General features: G+C 35.7%; 1 pseudogene; it reads right to left on the bottom strand.

The window, feature by feature from the left end:
• Nucleotides 1-206: 206 nt before the first annotated feature.
• Nucleotides 207-298, bottom strand: LOC126020992 (uncharacterized; annotated as a pseudogene).
• Nucleotides 299-20032: the final 19734 nt, after the last annotated feature.

Genomic DNA, 20032 nt, shown 5'->3' with positions numbered 1-20032 from the left:
TTGCTGAGTCTTTGGTTTCTGAGGAAAATAGCAATTGCTTTATATATCCATTACTAAGGTGGAAATCATATATATGTAATAATACTTCCCCTACTTATTTTATATGTCAGCTCTGGATATGGAATGACATCATGAATATAAAAATACCTTGAAAATAGTGAAATAGTGAATGGATTATTTTTTATCTATATATAAGTAAATATTTTTTATATATGGAATACTTCACAAATTTGCATGTCATCTTTGCTAATCTTCTCTATCATTCCAATTTTAGTATATGTGTTGCCGAAGCGAGCACAGAAGTAAATATTTTATTTCTAAAAGCACTTATAGCAATTTGAACATTTACATAAGTACCAGTAAGTGTATTTGTGTTGTTGAGAAAGGAAAACTTCAATTCTTATTTCTTTTATATATATATATATGTACACATATACATATATATCTTTATTTAAGCACCATGATTACAAGCATGTTTGTAGTTGGGTTTCAGTCATAAACAGAATAACCCCCTTCACCATTCCTATTTCTAATCTAAATTCTATATAATCTGCAACACCTCCCTCATCATCCTGTTCAAAATGAGTACTAAGTACATTTTTATTATACAGTTTTTATTCCACAGTTGATTATTGAATACCTTACTTGAGTGACACTTCCTATATTATCTTCTAGAGTTGAGAATATCTTCATCTGAATTTGTTAAGCTCCAAGTTTGGTGGGGAACTCCTAAAGAAAAAGAACCAAACTACTTATAAATTAAAATTGCCCAGAATTCAAACCTATTACTAGCCAATAGCAGGCCTTTAATGAGTAAATTTTGCAAATTTAACATAGGATTTTTTCCTAGTTATTCAATAAAGCTAATAGGTCATGTATTTGCTTCACCTTGTGAAATATGTTACATTGTACATAAAAGTAACACTCTACATAGGCTAGTAGCCTTGCCGGGTTATAAAGAACAATCCCAAATTTAGAGATAATACAAAGGGTAAGGTACTTGCTTTGCATGTGGTCAAACTAGTTTGATTCTCAGCTAGAATATGCCCCTCCTCAACCCCTAGTACCTCCAGGAATGATGCCTCAGTGCAGTCAAGAGTGAGTCCTGAGCACACCTGGGTGTGGGGAAAATAAAAAACAAAAAACAACAACAAAGAACAATACCAGTATCCTGAATTCTTATATCCCCCATCCCAACCCCATAATTCTTTACAGACAGAAAATACTAATTGGTAAGATCAATAATAATGCCTACTCTGTCCTTTAACAATAATAATACCTACCTTCTAAAGAGCTTATAGCTCTTTAAAATAATTTATAAATAAGTTATTGACAGAAAAAGTACTTTTAAACATCTGTTATATGGTAACATTTTAAAAGATAGAAGTAAAAACTTGACTTCTGATTCTCTCTGTCTCTCTGTCTCTCTGTCTCTGTCTCTCTCTCTATGTCTCTCTCTGTCTCTCTGTCTCTGTCTCTGTCTCTGTCTCTGTCTCTCTCTCTCTCTCTCTCTCTCTCTCTGGGTATTGGGGCCACACCCGGTGGCACTTAGGAGTTACTATTGGCTCTGCACTCAGAAATCACTCCTGGCAGGCTTGGAACCATATGGATGCCAGAGATTGAATTTGGGTTCGTCCCAGGTAGTGTGCTTGTAAGGTAAATACCCGACCACTGTGCTATTGCTTCGGCCGCTAATTTTATCTTTCTGTCTTCAGTACCAACAATAGGTTAAGTTGTGTTTCTCACTGGCATTGGAGTTTGACAAAATACATTATTAACCTAGAGTTGATGTTGCAGGACCCAAGTTAAAGTCTGGAGAAGCGCGAGCTTGAATTCATGCCTCTTTAACCCCCAAAGTGAATTGAAGATGGTATTTAGAATGAAATCTAAGGCATTTGACTTTCAGTTCTAGGCACTAACCATTTCATGACCCTTATTCATCACACCACTCAAAATGAGACATTTAATTAAGTGTGCTCGAATTTTAATACTTACTTGATTGCCTATAAACCCAGGAATGCGTGCAGATCATATTGTACTCTTCTTCGTTATCTTTTGCACCATACATTACTTTTCATGTGCAGCCATAACTGTATGCTCAATTATGAGCTCTTCTGCTGGAAATTCAGACTTTCTCATTCCATATCCACAGCAGGATGCTTGCTACAATCAGACAAGCAGATGAGGCTCCTCACATTCTGGTTAACAATTCTTTTTATTTTTTTCTGGTTAACAATTCTCATGAAATTTTGTAATACCGAGACTCCCTGACAATACCAAAAATAAATGCCAGAGCTGTATTTCCCTACCTGTTACTTTATAGAAACCTCTTTCATTTTCTTAAATTCACTTCTAATGTGCTCTATTTGGATGTAGAGTGGCTTATTTTCTGGGAAGGATGATAATTATGCTGCTCTATCCACTATGCAGTCCTGATTATCTGTGTTACAATGGGGAGGGACCACCACTCAGCATAATGCTAGAAATTGGTCATCCTTGTCATTTTGATGTGAGGCTGGGGAACAGGGGGTCATCTCTTTTCATTGTGTGTGTCAATTGGATTTGACATAATATGTTTATTTTTGTGAGTGCCAATTTTATCTACTCATGTATACATAATGTTAATACACTCAATTTTTTAAAACTAAAATAGCAAGCTCAAAAGAGCAATAACTTTTATGTCAATGTGCTGTCTTTTTGAATCCCAGTTCTGGCACTTGCTATCCTGTGATCTCAGTCAATTGTGCTAATGCTTTTTGCAACTCAGCTTCATCATCTATAAATAGAAATAACAACCTATATCAAAGTTCTTTCTTATCAGTTCTACATTTAATGTGCATGTATATTGTATGTATAAATATTTTTCTTACATTATTGCCTCTTTTATTATCCCAGTTCATAGCAATCATCTCTCCTTCTGACCTTGTAAATGAATTCCACTGTGCTGAGTCTTGTGGTTATTTACATGCTATTAAGACATTAGCAATGCTGTTTCTTAACTATCCAAGCACATTGAGAGCTATTAGAGACAGATGACATATGGTTCTCACCCTGATAAACTCTTAAGATTGATCTGTAGTTTGACAGAAAGCTCAGTAACTCAGTGTGACTGGAATAATATCTGGAGAGTGGAAAAACACAAATATTGGAAATTATAAAATTATTTCTTTCTTTCCAGGACATACTTTTTGCAATTTTGTAGGTACTGATCGATAATCCACTTTGTTCTTATAGGCATATCTTACTTTATGGAAACAAAATTATAGAATTATCTGGAAAAAATCATATTGTTATCTCCTAGTTTCAGGGGAACAGTTACATAGAATTTAATAAGTCTTGGCTAGAAAGATCTCTTAATTTGTGATCTTTCTTTAATATTCCCTGGAAATGTAAGAGCCAACTTGTTTTTAAGGTACTCTGAAACAGAAGCAAAAAAAAGTTTCATCATTCAGTAACAGCTAGTAAAGACATGTGCAATCTTAGTAGATTAATTTCTTCCACATAAGAATACCGAAGAAGGTCCCACAACATGGAAGTTTGTCTACTCCTATCCACATATTCCACACCAATATATTCCACCTCAAGTTGGAAAAAATAAGTAACTCTTTGAAAATTTTGGATTTAGACATAGAAGTAAATAGAAAGTCTAGTTATCTGTGAATGAGTATTTATTTACAAGGGAGATTTAATGTGCAGATTGTACTATCAAAGGGTCTTATCTAGGCATATTTCCTTTTATTCTTGCTTTCTGTACACTGAGGAATACAAGATACCCCCGTGGACCTCATACTTTTGTACATTTATAATAGAAAAGTTCCAAATATTTTAGTGGATTATGAGCTAACAGAAAATTGACCCAAAAAAATCCAGCTGCACAGTAGCATCATTATTTTACATTAAAAATTCATACACTGGAATGATATACCAGATGAAAAGAAATAACCATTTTAAATTAGTGTAACAAACATCCTTAATGAGGATAACATACTATTTAGCATAAAAATTTTGAGCCAAGATAAAGAATTTAATAGAGTAATTGACTAGCAGTACAGCTGGAGAGAAAATTAATATATTTAAATATAGAAACACAGAAAAATTAAGATGTGATGAAAGCATAAAAATTAAAATGATAAAACAAAAATGTCAGTATTTATAAAATGTTTTACAGAAAGAGGCACAATTCTTTGTAATTGAAGGACAAATTGAAAATATCAATAAATTTTACAAATTAAACAAGGATTCTTAAGAAGCCAGAATAAATTTAAAAAATAATAAAATAAAATAACATGAAAGACATGTCAGCAAATGAAAGAAATATAATATTAATAAATAAAATCAAAATATAACCATTGCCTTTATGTGCAGAAATGTAAATTGGAAATGAAATTATAGAATAATCTGGCAAAAAATATTGTCAAACCAAATACAGAGGAATGCAATGATCAAGAATTGTATTTTATTTTTTAATTTTATCTTATTCAATTTTATTTTTATAATAGGGAGGAAACTCGGGGACTCACACAAATCATATATACCATCTCTGAACTATATCTTTAATGATTCATTAAAATTTAGAAATATTAAAGATAATGAAACCAGTTGAAGAGCCTCCAGACTCCAAAGCAAAACAAAACAAAAAAGTTAGGCATCATACTGATAATAATAAATCATAGTACAGAAACAAACAAACAAAATACCCTCCCCCCCAAAAAAAAAAAAACCTCACCAAGAATAAAATGAAGGGGCTGGAAAGACAGTACTGGTAGTAGGACACTAGCAAAGCATGCAGCTAAATTGTGTTTGATCCCCAGTACCATATATGGTTCCTCAAGCATCATGAGATATGAACCCTAAGTCAGGAGGTCAGGAGTAACCCTTGAGCAATGTCAGAAGCGGCCGAAAGACAAAGAGGAAAATGGAGTAAAAATGCTTTCAGAATGTTAAGATTGAAACCATTTAAATTAAACTCTTCAAAGTATATAATACAAAACTTAGGAGTACAAATTATTACATATTTCAAGCTTCAAATAAATTGAAAATCTATTAAGACTCTTGAAGATAATTGCTCTGGTAATAAGACAATTACATTGCTGAGAATGCCCCGAATCATAGAAACAACGTTAATAATTAGAAGAATTAGAAAGATGTTTTAAACATTAGTAAATAGATTGACAAAATATTATTTTCAAACGAAAATATAAGTGCAGGGGCCTGAGTAATAGATAATACATCAAGGTAGGGCTTTTGCCGTGTATGCAGCTGACCCAGTTTCAATCCCCAAGAAAAAAATATTGCCTTTCTGCCCCCCCAAACGCCTGCTAGGAGTAATTTCTGAGTGCAGATCAAGGAGTAACCCCTGAGTACTGCTGGGTGTGGCCCAAACAAAACAAACCTTCTCCCAAAAATCAGTGCATCTGTCATGAAAGTTTACTAGTAGATAAAAATAAATTTTATTTTAAAAATCCTAGCCATTTGGAGTGTTGCAAGTCAACCCCTGAAGAGGTTGACTGATGGAGGGATGGAGGATGAGGTCTTTCCCCTCCAGCTCGGTGTATGCGTCTGCCACCCTGTCCAGCCGATGGTTCTGAGGTGAAACAGCGGGTAAACAGCTCGCACACAGTCAGGCTTGTGGAAATATTAGCTTGATTCGGTGGACAAGACTGAAGTCCAAAGACTCAGCATAAGTTCCAGCCACCAGCCTCTTGCCTTCCACAGATCCTTGTTTTTATCTCCCAGAATCAGGTACCACCCAGTGGTGGGATCAGATACCACCCAGTGGTGGAAGCAGAATCAGGTACCACCCTAGGGTGGGGGCAGAATGCCAGGTCACACCCTAGGGTAGGGCACAATCACCTATCAGGGTAGGGTCAGTAACATAATAACCCCATAAAATATTTACATATACAACCTGGGGCAGGAGTAGTAGCACAGCAGTAGGGTGTTTGTCTTACATTCAGATGACCCAGTATGGACCCGGGATCAATCTCAGGCATCCCATATGGTCCCTCAAACCAGGAGTGATTTCTGAGCGCAGAGCCAGGACACTGAGCGCAGAACCCTGGGCACTGCAGGGTGTGGCCCAAAAATTATAAAAATAAATAAATAATTTTAATATGGAATTTAAAAAATATCCTAGACAGTCAAATTTTACTTTTTTGTTTGTTTGGTTGTTTTGTTTTGTTTTGTTTTGTTTTGGGCCACACCTGGTGATACTCATGGCTATGTGCTCAGAAAAAGCTCCTGGCTTGGGGACCATATGGGACTCCGGGAGATCGAACTGCAGTCTGTTCTAGGATAGCGCGGGCAAGGCAGACGCATCACTCCGGTCCCCAAATTTTACTTTTTGTGCTATTAAGGTACTGAATTTAAATTAGTTGAGTTTTTGAAAGTGAATCGAATTTTATGTACTAATAAAGTGAGACTGTCAGGTTTTCATTTATGCATGTAGCACTTCACAGTAATTTTAGAAGAACTTAACTATAACAGAAATAAACTCATTGTTAAGTCTCTCCATCCTTACCTTTGGATATAAGGTTACATAATTTAAAATATGACCCTTCATGTAATTCTGGATTATTTGCTTTTTTCTTTGAATTGAGTCTACATCCTGCTATGTTCAGGAACCTATTCCTAACTCAATATTGATGGAAGCAATGGTTTGGGGAATCAAACTGAGCCAATTAATTGCAAAAGAGCACTAGCTACTATTGATTTTTCAAAATTATTTACCCAAATGAATTTACCTTCAATAGGCATAGCATTTCATATTTAAGGATGTCCAAAATATTGAGATAGTAACCTTAAGAAAAGTTTTAAAGCTGGCAGTATACATAAAAGCTATTCCACTCTTTCTCATTTCCAAATCATTTTTGTTCAATGCTCTCAAACTAGGCTTATCTGAGTTTTCAAAATATTCCTGCTCTGATCCCTAGCCTACTTATTCTAATTTTCCTTTCAATATCAAGTTTTCATTCCTGACACAAAATGAATCCTTAACTCATGACAACTTGCAAACTATAGCAGTTGAAAATTACATGTATGTTTTAATATAATTATAATTAATATTAGAAAATTCAAATATAGTTGTGACAAAGTAAATTGTTTATACTCTAGCCAAGGGGAGAAGTGAGCAGCATTTAAAAAAGGATATAGAGAGTTTGTTGGAACTTCTGATCTCCTCACATACATTTGAATGAAAGGCTGGCTCAGGATTCATTTGTTTCTCCTTTCACAAACAAAAGCATTATGGCTTGTGAGAAGCTGGTATTTTTGTCCATCTGTGATCAATCTCAATAGCTTGAGGGGATGAAAATCTAACACATGGTTACACAATCATTAGACTTCACACAAAGCAAGAGAGTCAGACATTCATTTACCAAATGTCTTGGGCAGAAAATCCCAGAGTTTTTAATAAAAAGATGAGATGAATGTTCAAGAATCTAGGTCATTCTAAGTAAAGGAGTATAATAGGTTCTTGAACTCCTCCATAGTATTCATATAGCATGTATTCATAGAAATACATGCACCCTCAAGTAAAACTCAAAAAAACTATTAAGACAAAATATATTACCTGTCAGGTAAGAGTGATAACTACCTTTAAAAAGTTTGGGGGGACACTGGAGGTGAGAAGATTGCACTTTTGAAGGATGGTGTATACATTCTGTGACTGAATCCCAAGAATAAAAAAATCTTTAAGTATGGGGTTTAAATAAAGAAATTAAAAAATAATGTTTCTGGACTTGAGAGATAGTACAGTGGTTAAGGCATTTACCTTGCACTCAGATGATCCAGATTCAATTGAGCATCTCATATCTTTCCTAGAGCCTACAAGGAATGATCCTTGAATGCAGAGGCAAAGGTATCTGGATATGTCCTTCCAAAACAAAACCACACACATTTACACACAAATAAGGGAATGTAGTATAAAACCTTGGCTAAAGATTATAAATGATACTGTAGTTTAGTATTAAAAGGCATTTAAAATGATGGTGAAGAGGGGTTGGAGAAATAGTACAGTGGGTAGTGCACTTACATTACTCAGTTGACCCTCATATTACACCTCCCCCCCCCCCCCAAGCACTGCCAGGGTGATCCTTAAGCTAAGAACCAGGAGTAAGCCATGAGCACTGAGAGTTGTGAACAAAACAAACAAACAGAAAAAGGGGGTTTTATTAAGTAATCCTGGAATAAAACTACCAGTTAGGTTTCTATTTGAAAAGTTAATAAATCTTTTCAAAAATTCAAAAATAGGAACAAAGTGACTTGGAACTTTTATCTTTCTGGAAAGAATCTCCTAAGAAAGTAATGTTCTCCCTTGGGGCACAAGTTACTTTGTAAATCACAAAGTTTTTAATAAAATAAAATGAAAAGTAAAAAAAATAGTAATGCTTTCATGATGAAATCAAGCTGATAGTCAAGTCATTTTTATGTTCACACTAAACTGTGTCACATGGTTTTCATTGATAAATCTGACCAATTTTTATTAATTCACAAATGCATTATACATTAGAACTCAGTTTTATTGAACACAGAGTAACTACTGAGTACCCCTGATGTGGCCCCCAAATACACAAAAAACAAAAATTAATATTTGATTATTTATATGGCATTAATCATTCCATTGTATATTAAGCAAATATGAGAGTTCAACAAATTGATAAACAAAGCAAAAGAAAAAGGAGCTGGAGAGATAACATTGCTGTAGGGCATTTGCCTTGCACACAGCCTATCCAGGATGGACAATGGTTTGAATCCTGGCATCCCATTTGGTCCCCTATGCCTGCCAGGAGCTATTTCTGAACATAAAGCCAGGAGTAACCCCTGAGTGCCACAGGGTGTGACCTAAAAAAAAAAAAAAAGGAAAAATAGCTACTGATGTAAACCAGCCTAAACAAAATCCAATCACCTAACTTAGTTCTTCTGAGGGGATATAGATTATTTAGCTTCATGTATGTAACTCAAGAAGTTTGATATTATCAGAAAGCAGTTTTAATAATTTGTTATCAGAATTATCTGATGGAGGTCAACAGATGAGACCAATGTGGATTTCCCTCATGCTTAATGTGTGGCAACTCATAACATATTTGAAGCAACAGAAAAGCATATCTAGTTCTAGACAATGTGGGGATTTTGGCTCTTCTGTTTTAGAGAAGAAAAAGGATCAATCTATGAAAATAATCCATACACAGGAGAAATTTAGGCTCTTTGACAGGTCTTCAGTTTTTATTGACTCTACCGTGGATCCAGCAGTGGGAATATGTATCATAAAGTGAAAACTCCCTAGGTCAAGGAAGAAAGTGCATTTTGCCCTAAGAGTTATAGTCTAGTGCTAGAGTCAGCATCCACTTAGTTACTGAACTCCTTCTTCTGTGTCATGCAATGTGTGCATGACTACGCTTGACAAATACTGAGAGAGCACCCCTTATAAGAGAGATACGGAGTTTAGACATGCAGTTAGGATATGCACAGACATACCTGTAACTGCGAATGTGAGCTCTCTGAAAATTTAGTGCCAAAGGTGTTTGGTGAGAGGAGATGGGAAGAGGAAGGAAAAGTTGGTATCAGGGACCAGAAAGCTTTGCCTCCACTTTCAGTTATCCTCCTGTGAAATTTCAAGTCATTGAAGAACTCTAGTTTAAATAGGATCTTTCTGTTCATATTGGAACATATTTTTCAAAGGCAGAGTAGTAATTAAAATTAATATTTTATTCATTTGTCTTCAAACCTATGAATAGGTTTTTCTCTGTATTGTTTGTCTGCTTATGATGTGTGAGTAATAGTGTAGAAATTGAACAGTGTGATAGAGTCTTGAAGAATGGTAGTTTGAGCTAGAACTATATCTGAGAGAGAAAGTTAATTCTTTTTCTAAAAAGAAGCTGATTGGGACTAGAGAGATAGCACAGTGGTAGGACATTTGCCTTGCAAGTGGCTGCCCAAGACGTATCTGGGTTCGATTTCTGGCATCCCATATGGTCCCCTAAAGTAACTCCTGGCATCACCAGGTGTGGCCCAAAAAACAAAATAAAAAAAAGTTGATTTTTATCAGACATAGTTCATGTTTATCAATTTTTTAAACCTGAACAATTTAACAATTTAAATTTAAAATGCACTGCAAAATAATCTCAGATTTCATGTCATTTTTGCATATAAAGCTTCACAATCTTTGAAAATATATGCCAATATATTTTAATATCTTCAGAATTTTTAATATTTCAATGGTTATGTAGTTTTGATGATAATATAATATAACACAGTGGTTCATCTAGGATAAGATTTGAACAAGCCTAAATTTAAAGTTATTTTTTACCTTTTATATACAGGATGATTAAAAATACATGTTACCCTACTGTATTTTATAATGTTATAAACTTTCTGATATTAACTGGTTATCATGTCTTTAAGTAGTTGTGGTCACAACATCTCACTGTGAACCAACTCTACCTAAATCATGAAACCAGAAGTCCTTGAATCCTGTAGGGCATGCTCGGAAAGATTTGTGTCCATTGCCTCCCCTACCAACGCTGATGAAAGTGGTAAAATGCAATTTTTAGTCCATTTGTTTCTTTATTATCATATCAGACAAGTAACTAATGGGCTCTATGTACACTTTCTACAAATTATCTTATTCCAAAGATAATATAGAAGAAGGAAAGCAAAGCAAACAGTACACTTGCTTCTCTAAGGTCTGAATAGATAAAGAGTAAAATAAAAAAAGGCTTTGTGGCTTATCTGCAGATGGCTCACCTTCCCTGGAGCCTTCCTTGGAGGTGAGTTTACAAGCCCAGAAAGGGTGGAGCCAGAGGAGCACGGCCACTCTGCTTTGCATCCCGGCCGTGCACATCATTTAGCCAATGAATACAACCACAACACGTAGAAAAACCCACAATACAAGTGTGACAATGGGGAAACAATGCAGGCCAGCGCCAGATATAAAGAATGACGATGGCAACTCTGATGACTTGAACATGACCAACCAACTAGTCAGTCTCTCAGATAAGGAGTTTAAGTCGCAATATGGAAGATGTTCAAAGAACTCAAAGAAAGTATAGAAGAGAATACTAATAAGAATCAAGAGAATATGAAGATAGAAATCAGAAAAATCCAAACTGAAATTTCAGGTCAAATAACAGGTCTGAAAAACTCAGTAGATGAAATAAAGAAAAACATGGTTGAGCTTTCCCATAGGTTAACAGCAGCTGAGGATAGAATTAGTACACTGGAAGATGAGATGAACAACAGGAAGAAATTGGAAAAAAGCTTTAAAGCAAATGATCAAACAATGGAAAAATTACTCAAAGAATGGGAACAGATAAAAATAGAAGTCTATGATAAGCTCAACGAAACAACTTAAGAATCATTGGAGTCCCAGAGACCTGGAAGAAAATCTCCAGGAAAAATCAATGGTCAAGAACATCATTAAAGAGAAAGTACCAGAGCTAATGAATATATGCGATCAAATACTGCATGCCCAAAGAGTACCAACTAAAGGAGACCCCAGAAAAAAAAAAAAACCCAAGACACATCCTAGTCACAATGACGAATCCTACAGATAGAGACAGAAATCTGAAAGCAGCAAGATCAAAAAGAGAAATTACATTCAAGGGAACATCCTTGAGATTTACTGCAGACCTGTCACTGGAAACACTCAAGCCCAGAAGGCAGTGGTGGGACATAGTGACAAAACCAATGAAATAAATACTTCACCTAGAATACTGCACCCAGAAAAATTCACTTTCAGGTTTGAAGGAACAATACATGGTTTCACAGACAAACAACAGCTCAGAAACTTTACAGACTCAAAACCATTCTTAAAAGAAAAACTGAACGGCCTATTTTAAGACAAGACTGACCAACAGACACACCAAACTTCGATATAAAGATGACACTAACTCCCAGGACAATTCTTTCTCTCAATGTCAATGGACTAAATGCACCAGTTAAGAGACACAGAGTGGCTAAATGGATCAAAAAACTCAATCCAACCTTCTGCTGCCTACAAGAAATGCACCTGAATAGTCAGAACAAGCATAGACTCAAAATAAAAGGTTACAGGAAAATCATCCAAGCAAACAACACCCATAAAAAAGCTGGAGTGGCCATACTAATATCAGATGATGCAAACTTTATACTTAGGAAAGCTGTAAGGGACAAAGATGGACATTTTGTATTAATCAAGGAATAAATCACTCTCCTAAACATATATGCACCGAATGGGGGGCCAGAAAAATATTTAATAAAATTTTGAGAAATCTGAAAAATAATATCAGTAACAACACAATAATTGTGGGAGACCTCAACACAGCATTGGCAACACTTGACAGGTCAACCAGACTGAAAAGCAACAAGAATATACTAGACCTGAAAAGAGAAATGGAAGAAAGAGGCCTAGTAGATATATACAGGACACTCCACCCCCAGAAGCCTGGATACACATTCTTCTCTAATGTACATGGGACATTCTCCAGGATAGACTACATGCTAGCACACAAAACATACCTCCATAATATCAAGAGGGTAGAAATTTTGCAGGCTACCTTCGCCGACCAAAAGGCCCTGAAATTATATATGAACTACAAAGGAACACAGAAAAAAAAAAACTTTAATACCTAAAAGTTAAACAGCCTAATTCTGAATAACCAGTGGGTCCGAGATGAAATCAAAGAGAAAATCAAAACCTTCCTAGAAACAAATTACAATGGAGACACAAACTATCAGAAACTATGGGACACAGCAAAAGCGGTACTGACAGGAAAATTTATAGCTTTACAAGCACACATCAGGAAAGAAGAAGGGGCATACCTGAATAGCTTAATGACGCAGCTCATAGAATAAGAAAGTACTCAACAAAAGGACCCAAAAATAGGGAGACAGAAGGAAATAACAAAGCTGAGAGCAGAAATCAATGAAGTGGAAACCTGAAAAAAACAATCCAAAAGATCAACGAAAGCAGAAGTTGGTTCTTTGAAAAAATAAACAAAAGTGATAGACCATTGGCGAAACAAAAAAGAAAGAGAGAGAAACTTGATGACTCATATTAGGAATGAAAATGGAGAGATAACTACTGATAGGATAGAAATCCAAACGGTAATCAGAAACTACTTTGAGAAACTCTACGCCACTAAAAATAAAAACCTGGAAGAAAGGGATAAATTTTTGGACTCATAATCTTACACAGTTAAATGAAGAAGATGTAGCATATCTAAACACACCCATCACTATTGAGGAAATTGAGACAGTAATCAAATACCTGCCGAAAAACAAAAGTCCAGGCCAAGATGGATTTACTAATGAATTCTTTCAAACCTTTCAACAGGAACTTCTACCAATCCTGGCAAGACTCTTTCATGAAATTGAAAAAACAGGAACACTTCTAAATAGCTTTTATGAAGCCAACATCACTTTGACACCTAAACCAGACAGAGATGCTACCAAAAAAGAAAATTACAGACCAATATCTCTGATGAATACAGATAGAAAGATCCTCAACATCCTGGAAAATAGGATTCAATGCCTCATTAAGAAGATCATCCACCATGATCAAGTAGGTTTCATCCCAGAAATGCAAGGCTGGTTTAACATCCGTAAATCTATCAACATAAAGTACAACATCAACAACAAGAAAAATAGAAATCACATGTCAGAAAAGCATTTGATAAGGTCCAACACCCATTCTTGATCAAAACTCTCAGCAAGATGGGAATGAAAGGAACCTTTCTCAATATAGTTAAGGCCATCTACCACAAGCCAGAGGCAAATATTGTCCTCAATGGAGAAAAACTGAAAGCCTTTCCTCTAAATTCTGGCACAAGACAAGGCTGTCCTCTCTCACCACTCCTATTCAACATAGCACTGGAAGTACTTGCTATAGTGATTAGGCAAGAAAAAGATATCAAGGGAATCCAGATAGAAAGGAAGAAGTCAAGCTCTCGTTGCTTGCAGATGACATGATACTCTACCTAGAAAACCCTAAAGACTCTACCAAAAAGCTTCTAGAAACAATAGATTCATATAGCAAGGTGGCAGGCTACAAAATTAACACACAAAAATCAATGGCCTTTCTATACATCAATAGTAATAAGGAAGAAATGGACATTAAAAACAACACCATTCACAATAGTGCCACACAAACTCAAATATCTTGGAATCAACTTGACTAAAAATGTGAAGGACCTATACAAAGAAAACTATAAAACTCTGCTCCAAGAAATGAGAAGACATGCGGAAATGGAAGCACATACCCTGCTCATGGATTGGAAGGATTAACATCATTAAAATGACAATACTCCCCAAAGCATTGTACAGATTTAATGTGATCCCTCTAAAGATACCCATGACATTCTTCAAAGAAGTGGATCAGGCACTTTTGAAATTCATTTGGAACAATAAACACCCTAGAATAGCTAAAGCAATCATTGGGAAAAAGAATATGGGAGGAATTACTTTCCCCCACTTTAAACTGTACTACAAAGCAATAGTTATCAAAACAGCATGGTACTGGAATAAAGACCGGCCTTCAGATCAGTGGAATAGGCTTGAATACTCAGAGAATGTTCCCCAGACATACAATCACCTAATTTTTGATAAAGGAGCAAGAAATCCTAAATGGAGCAAAGAAAGCCTCTTCAACAAGTGGTGTTGGCACAACTGGCTAATCACTTGCAAAATATTGAACTTAGACCCCCAGCTAACATCATGTATGAAGGTTAAATCCAAATGGATGAAAGACCTCAATATCAGACCTGAAACTATAAGATATATAGAACAACACGTAGGTAAATCTCTCCAGGACATTGAGACTAAAGGCATCTTCAAAGAGGAATCTGCACTCTCCAAGCAAGTGAAAGCAGAGATTAACAGATAGGAATATATTAAACTGAGAAGCTTCTGCACCTCAAAAGAAATAGCTCCCAGGATACTAGAGACCCCACTGAGTGGGAGAAACTATTCACCCAATACCCATCAGACAAGGGGCTAATCTCCAAAATATACAAGGCACTGACAGAAATTTACAATAAAAAACATCTAATCCCATCAAAAAATGGGGAGAAGACATGGACAGACACTTTGACAAAGAAGAAATACAAATGGCCAAAAGACACATGAAAAAATGCTCCACATCACTAATCATCAGGGAGATGCAAATCAAAACAACTATGAGGTACCACCTCACACCCCAGAGATTGGCACACATCACAAAGAATGAGAACAAGTAGTGTTGGCGGGGATGTGGAGAGAAAGGAACTCTTATCCACTGCTGGTGGGAATGCTGTCTTGTTCAACCTTTATGGAAAGCAATTTGGAGATTCCTCAAAAACCTGGAAATCGAGCTCCCATACAGCCCAGCTATACCACTCCTAGGAATATACCCTAGGAACACAAAAATGCAATACAAAAATCCCTTCCTTACACCTATATTCATTGCAGCACTATTTACCATAGCAAGACTCGGGAAACAGCTAAGATACCCTTCAACAGATGATTGGCTAAAGAAACATGGTACATTTACACAATGGAATATTATGCAGCTATCAGGAGAGATGAAGTCATGAAATTTTCCTATACATGGATTTACATGGAATCTATTTTGCTGAGTGAAATAATTCAGAGAGAACGAGAAAGATGCAGAATTGTCTCACTCATCTATGGGTTTTAAGAAAAATGAAAGATATTCTTGCAATAATAACTTTCAGACACAAAAGAGAAAAGAGCTGGAAGTTCCAGCTCACCTCAGGAAGCTCACCACAAACAGGGATGAGTTTAGAGAAATAACTACGTTTTGAACTATCCTAATAATGAGAATGTACGAGGCAAATAGAAAGCCTGTCTAGAGTACAGGCGGGGGTTGGGTGGGGAGGAGGGAGATTTGGGACATTGGTGATGGGAATGTTGCACTAGTGATGGGTGGTGTTCTTTACATGACTGAAACCCAAACACAATCACGTATTTAATAAAGTTGTTTAAATAAATATATTTTAAAAAGATAAAAATTAATTTAAAATAAAGGCTTTGCAGTCCATGAGAAATGGCAGACATTTTAAAAAATAGTGTTTTTATTAAAAATTTAAGAGGCTATAAATGTTTCTGAGAAACATTTAAGAACACTTTATTAATTTAAGAATACTTGTTAACATAATTACCTATGCAGAGCATTGGTTAAAATATGAATCTGTGATTCCCTCAGATTGCTTAGCTGGCAGGATAAACCTCAGGATTGACTTAATTTTTTCTTATCATCAAAATCTTTTTTTTCTCTATAGATTGGAAAGTTCCTAAAAATTAAAAAAAAAATTCTCAGCAGTTGTTGAAACACAGGTTAAAAATAGTCTAAAATGCATTTTCAACTGGTAAATTGCCCCCACATGAATTTCTTTGTAAAAGGGTTACCTGCTGCTTTCTTTTACCCTTTTGTGTCCTAAAATAATCTATACTATGAGGATACTTGACAATTTTTCACTAACCCTTTCCAATTGCTTACTTTTCTAGGGATTTCTAATAGTCTTGCAGAAATCCCTATTTTAGTTTTGTATACTTATATATTTTATCAGTTAGAAAGGCAAATGATGTTGGACATTGCTTTTCATCTATTACATGGATCATAATACATCATCATACAAAGATCTACGGGGTGGGGGCAAACAAAAAGAATGAGAAGAATTTCCTGACCCTGTAAACTTTGGAGACTAGCTTTATGGCAGATGAAAATATATAAAGGGGGAACTCTTCTATGATAAAAATTTAAACCAGCTATCCCTCTTTTTTTCCTCATGTATGTCTACTGTTCTAATTGCTCCATTTTATTTTTTTAAAGGGAGTAATTTTCAGCAAACCGTGCAGTGTCAGCCAGCAGTTGAACACAGGACTTGGCACTTGCAAAACATATGCTCTAACACTTGAGTGGTAACTTCATCCCCCTTTCCTTATTTTTCTCTTTACCTAAAATGCCCTACGTTATTTCAATAAAACCAGAAAAATGTAATACTTTTTGTTTAAAGTTAGCATTTGAAAAATAGGTTTTAAATTGAACAGTCAATAAATTCTCAAACCAGAGGAATTGTTTCGATTTGCCTTTCATTCCTATGCCCTCTGATTTCACTAAAGAGAAACATGTTATTTCCAGCTTATTTAATTTCTTAGCTATTTATTCATTTATTGAATATCTCTATCAAGTCATCTTCTTACTCATGCCTGTCATTCTAACCCATGCTGGGAGCCCAGAGTGCAGATTGTGGAGAGGGAAGATTAAAGGGGCTCCCTGGATGCAAAGCAAGGGGCGTTCTAAGGTCAGTGGAAACGAATCTGGTATCACAGTAGAGAAAGTAATATTAATTAAGATTTGGGGCAGTAAGAACATTTCAGGCCTATATGTTGAATGGAGCAGAAGGTCAAGGAGTTGAAAGAAAAGGTATCTAGAGGACCAAATTAAAAATGTTAGCTGGCATTTTTCCATTTCACCTCCAGGGTTCCATGACTGTTAAAGTGGAATTGAAATGCATCACTCCCAGTCTGGGGGCCATTTTGATCTGACAAAGCAGAGCTTCCCACTGTGCTAAATGTGCTGCCATTATTTCTCTGCCCTCATTCTTGGTTACAACTGCTTTCCAATTAATATCTTGGGTGTATTATAAGTTTGCACTTGATGCCAGTTATTCAATAAAAAACAGATTTGAACTGAACTCAGCAGTGAGCAATTATTGTTTGGATAACTTTATAGATTATTCTTTTTTAAGTTAGCCAAGACTTGCTCTTGTTTTTATAGATTTTCTGCCTCCAAAGTCTCCAAATAACAGAGTACACTTCTAGCCTTTTTCTCACTTATTTTATGTGATAGTTTTGATAGAAAGTTTTTGTTTGCTTCTTCATATTCAGTCCTTTGACTACTTAAAAAAAATATGTCTCAAGAAGCTGACAGACAAGAAAATTACAAATAGAACCTATTGATTTGTGACTTCCCAAATTTTACCAGTAAGAAGCATTGGTAGTATATGAGAATTAATTAATTAATCTATTATTTACTTACATACTTATTTTTGGTTTTGAGGCCACACCTAACAGCACTCAGAGTTACTCCTAGCTCTGCACTCAGAAATCACTCCTGACAATTTTGAGGGACATATAGATATGGGGAATAGAATGCGGGTTTTTCCTGGGTCAACCATATGCATGTCAAATGCCTTATCACTGTGCTATTGCTCTGGCCCCAGGATCTGAGAATTTATTTACTTAATATTTTATTTTTATAATAATTTTTATTTTGACCAAATTGAATTACAAATCATCCACAGTAAAATTTTAGGTATATAGTGACATTGAATAAAGGGCATTCCCACCACCAATGTTGTCCTCCCTCAACCCCTGTTCCCAGCATGCATCCCATATCTGCCTCCTTTACCCGCCAGACTGCTAGTATAAGTGGTCCCCTCTGTGTCTAGCTTGTTGTAGATAGGGTATCAATCCTGTTGTCGTTGGTTTTGAATTTGGTACCTAAGTCTGATCGTTTTTTTATTTCTACTCAATGTGCATATGACTGGTCTTGAGGCGGAACAAGGTGGTTCAAGTTATAGGGTAATGTTTGAAGAAAAAAAAAAAAGAAAAAGAAAAGGGGGGGGCAAAAATCAAACAAGCAAAAAACAGGAGGATTCCTAGAGGCTATAAATGTAGGTTTAAGAGAAGAAAGGGAAAAAGGGAGAAAAACATAACAATATAAAAAAAATAAAACTAAAAACCTGAAAAGCACCACAGCAATAAAGTCAACAACCAAATAATAATCCTGGTCCTGAAATAAAAACAAAACAGAGCACAAAACAAAAAACAAAACAAGAAAAAACAAAAAACAACAAGAATAACAACTAAAAAAATTAAGTTGTGCTTTTTTTTTTTTTTTTTTGCATAGGCTCAATAGATTTTGGGGAGATTAGAAAGGCAATTCCCTTGGCCTAAGAGATACTGGGTTTCTTCGCCGTTGAAGTATACTGTCATGGGCATAACTCCAAGATCAATACCTGTTTGTTTACTCTTCCTTAGGTTCATTTGTGGTGTCTGGAAACTATCCGCTCAGTCATGGATGATAAGATCAGGCCTCTGTAACTAGAAATCTTGCTATTTGCACAGGTCATAGGATGGAGCCTAGGATGGAGTCTTTCTTTATGGTTCTAGAAGTTCTGTTCCATCATTGTTGTTTTAATCAGTCTTCTATAGTTGGTGGTCTTGATTTTTGCACTGATCCTAGGACGAAGCCTAGGAGAGAGTCTTTCGTTTTGTTTCCAGAAATTCTGCTTGATTGAAGTTGTCACAGTTAGACCTCTGGAATTAGTAATCTTGATTGTTGTACAGATCTTAGGCCAAAGACTAGACTGGGGACTTTTTTATTGGTCTCAGGATAAGTTCTGCCCAGTCATAGTTGTCTCAGTCAGTCTTCTGTAGTTAGTGATCTTGGCTTTTGCAGAGATCAAAGAATGACATGTCTTCTAATTTCATCTTATCATTAGGTGGTGAGGTAAGACAACCTGCTCTTAGAGCAAGTTGTTGCCATTTCCTCATTATTAGGATGTCATATCAAAACTGGTATGTGTTGATGTCAGAGCAGAATTAAGAGTGTACCAGAGGGAGTTTGGTACCTGGAGCAGTTGCAGAAAATTGTCTGTTTTATGTCTGAGTTCTAGGGTTCTGAGTTGGATGTTCACTGTCTAATCACATGGAGTCTAAGTTGGGACCACATGATGTATGTTCAAGGTGGGAGGTGCCCTTGTATTATAAAATGTATTAGTTCTTATCTATAGTAGATAAGAGCTTGTTTCTATATGTAAAATTTTGCCTTTTTCAGTTTGCCTTTGCAAAAAGAAATGGTGTTATATTATATTTTTGGTGCAATCAGGTATGAAAGTGTCAGGCACCATCCTCTCTGTGCCATGGTTCTGACATGAGCTTTTATTCCAGGCAAGACTTTTTCTTGTAGGTTTTTGTACCAAGCACAACCAAAACAGGTGGAGTTAAGGAAGAGAAGAAAAGAAAAAAAAAGACAAATACACACACATAT

The sequence above is a fragment of the Suncus etruscus genome, chromosome 10, assembly GCF_024139225.1.
Source record: "Suncus etruscus isolate mSunEtr1 chromosome 10, mSunEtr1.pri.cur, whole genome shotgun sequence".
Taxonomy (NCBI): Eukaryota; Metazoa; Chordata; class Mammalia; order Eulipotyphla; family Soricidae; genus Suncus; species Suncus etruscus.
Note: the sequence above shows the minus strand (reverse complement) of the source record. Positions and strands in the feature narration are given on the sequence as shown.